General features: G+C 53.0%; 1 pseudogene; it reads right to left on the bottom strand.

The window, feature by feature from the left end:
* Positions 1–247: 247 nt before the first annotated feature.
* LOC102261012 lies at positions 248–767 on the bottom strand (annotated as a pseudogene).
* Positions 768–3,201: the final 2,434 nt, after the last annotated feature.

Here is a 3,201-nt window from a genome sequence, read left to right as displayed (position 1 = left end):
GCAGTAGGATGGGCCCTAAATCCAATATAATGGTGACCTTTTATTTTATTTTTTATTATTATTATTATTATTATTACTTTGCCGCAAAAAGCTTTGTTGTTTCCATTTATTGGTCCAATGCATGGGAGAGGAAGACTTCAGAATGGTTAAAAGGATTGCTAGTGGTTTCAGGAAGAGGCTCAGGCAAAAGCCAGACACCAGGGGAAGGCAGAGGGGGCCCTCAAAGGCCTCTGAGCTCCAAAGGCTCCTAGATGTACCTGAGGGCAAGCCTTTTAAAGAGACACTCGCCCAGCCCAGCCCAGCCTGGGGGCCGGCCATGCTGCAAAGGTGAGTCAGGTGTGGCCCATCTTCTTGATGAGTTTCACCTGCTCACCCAGGAAGTGTTTCTACAGGAAGTCACAGAGCTGAGGGTCTGCGCGGGCAGAACCCAGGGCCCGCAGCTCAAACAGGACCTGGTTCAGGTTCTCCAAGGCCATGGTGGCTTCCATGGCATCCTGAGTTTTGCCCCATTCGTATTGGGATGGCTTCCGCATGTCCTGGACGAGAACTCGGCTGCTGCGCTGGTTTTGCATCTTTAAGAGACGCTCGGCACCCTCACGCTTCGCTAACGAGTGGAAGAAGTGGCCCACGCCCTCCGGAGCCACATCGTCGAGGTGGACGTAGAAGCCCAGGGACAGGTAGGTGCAGACACCGCAGATGCAGGCTGGCCAGGCGTTGGCGACAGCCTCCCCCTGGGTGGAATAATGCTGACAAGCTTGGGAGCTCATGGTTGTTCAGCAATGAGGAGTTAAGGTCCGCAAATGGCGTTGGCTGGCCTCAGAGGCTGAGGATGGCTGAGGTGCTGCCACAGGGGGTGACGTTCTGGAGGCTGGAAGTCTGGGGTCAGGATGTCACCTGGTCGAGTTCTTGCAGGTTGCAGACCGCCGTCCGCCGTCTTCTGGCTGTGTCTTCGCCTGGTGCGAACAGCTGGTGTCCTCTTAAGGGGCACCATTCAGACAGACAGGTGCACAGGGGGCACCAGGTGAGGAGGAAAGCAGAGATTGGGGGGATGTGGCTGAAGTCAAAGAACACAAAAGACGGCCAGCGAACCCAGAGCTAGGTGACAGGCACGGGGCGGAGTCTCCTTTCCAGTCTCAGAAGGAACCATCCTGCCAACACCTTCATTTCAAACTTCTAGCCTCTGGAATGTGAGACACATTTCTGTTGTTGAAGCCACTGAGTTTGTGGCACTCAGTTATGGCCACCCTAGGACACGAATACCCCGTTGCTAGAGGAGTTCACCCTGAGGCCAACAGCCACGTGGCAGGATAAACAAGCCACCCCTGGAATTGAAAATTTTCAACTAGCCACATTAAAAAAAAATGAAATTCATTTTAATAATATCTTTTATTTCACATAACTTATCCGGAACATCACAAGTAGTAAAAAGAGTTGTTGAAATGTTTTATATATATTTTTTTGTTTGTTTCATACAAAGTCTTTGAAATCTAGTGTGCTATTTTCCACCGATAGCACCGCTCAAGTGGGATTAGCCACATTCCAGGTGCTCAGTAGCCACTCACAGGTAGTGGCTACCGTATAGGACACATAGGTCCAGTTCCTTCTCCCCTCTGTATCCATGTGGCTTCAGGCAATTTACTGAGCCTGTTACATCCTCAGTTTCTTCACCTGTAAAATGGGTCAGTAATGGTACCTTCACCACAGGGTTGGCATGAAGATGAAGTGCGAAGGATGCGCCTGTGCTTATCGGGTTTCTGATACAGGGTAAACCTATAACCAAGCACTGTTACTGTGGTACAGGCCTGAGGGCATCAGACCAGATGTAGAAGGCCATTCCCCGTTGAAGGATCAGACAATCACCACAGTTCTCACTGGGCTCATATTGCACTCCCTCCACACTCAGACCCAGGCTCCCCATGGGAACCAACCTGAGTCTTCCTCCTCCAGGAAGTCTGCCTAAGAGCCCCAGCCCTCATGTTAAATTCTCAGAGCACCCAGGGAGAGTCCCCCAACTTAATACTTAATTGTTCTGTTCATTGTGTAATACATGTGAGTGAGGTTTTGCATCGCTTGAGGGCTAGGGTATGCTTCCTCCTTTTCTCCTCCGGCCTCTGAGTTTGAGGTTCATGTCATCAGTCAGGCAGCAACCTTTATTGAGCACCTACCCTGTCGGCCATCTTTATCTGCCGGGCTTAGTGTAGGGGTCAGTGGCCACGTGCAGGTCGGTTTACCCAGGCACACCTCTCAGAAGCCCCCAGAGATGTGGTCTCCGGACTCTAAGACCCATGGCCCGGGCTAGAACAGCCATCCCTGTGGTCCAGCCCAGGGCAGTGGAGGTCCGAGAACCTCTCTGGAAAGAGAGGTCAGAAGTGCCAGAGGACACTTTCCGGCACGCTTCACCCAGCAGGGAAAGCTTTCCTGCCACGGCTGGGTGGGCCAGCCCAGGATGAGACCAAGGGCTGCCCTTTGAGCCACCTGCCCTCCTCACTTCCCCCTTTGCCCAGATGGCATTTTGTGGTTTGTTTACCACAAGTCACACCCTGATAGGGGCCCCGCTGGCTGGGAAGGGTAGATGAGTCACCAGCACTTCCATGAGAGGCTGATGTAGGCGAGAGTCACAATCACGCCAGCCCAGCCCGGCCCCTCCTAATCCACCACCCTCCCCACCCCCAAACACACAGGCGCTGAGTGATCACCCTAGGGCTGATCTGGCACGGGACAGGGACAGGCTGGCTGAAACGACAAGTCCTGTGGGCATTCGAGGCCTCACCCACTTCGGTTTCTGCGAGCAGCCCCTTTCTCTTCCCTGTCAACGCTCCATACAGGATCCAGAGAAGCCATTGTCCCCCAAGCCAGTCCTATAGATCCATCCCACCCCAGTCTTCCTGCGCCTCCGCTCTTACTCCACGGGGGCAAAAGACCTGGGTTTCAATCAGACCATGCCACCGACTAGCTGTGTGGCTGTGGTCAAGACATTTAACTTCTCTGGCCCATCCGGCGTGGCTCAGTGGTTGAGCGTCGACCTATGAGCCAGGAGGTCACGGTTCGATTCCCGGTCAGAGCACATGCGTGGGTTGTGGGCTCGATCCCCAGTGTGGGGCGTGCAGGAGGCAGCCAATCAATGATTCTCTCTCATCATTGATGTTTCTATCTCTCCCTCCCTCTCTCTTCCTTTCTGAAATCAATATATATATATATATA

The sequence above is a fragment of the Myotis brandtii genome, unplaced genomic scaffold (assembly GCF_000412655.1).
Source record: "Myotis brandtii unplaced genomic scaffold, ASM41265v1 scaffold441, whole genome shotgun sequence".
Lineage (NCBI taxonomy): Eukaryota > Metazoa > Chordata > Mammalia > Chiroptera > Vespertilionidae > Myotis > Myotis brandtii.
The sequence above is the reverse complement of the archived record's forward strand: the minus strand, read 5'-3'. Positions and strand labels throughout refer to the sequence as shown.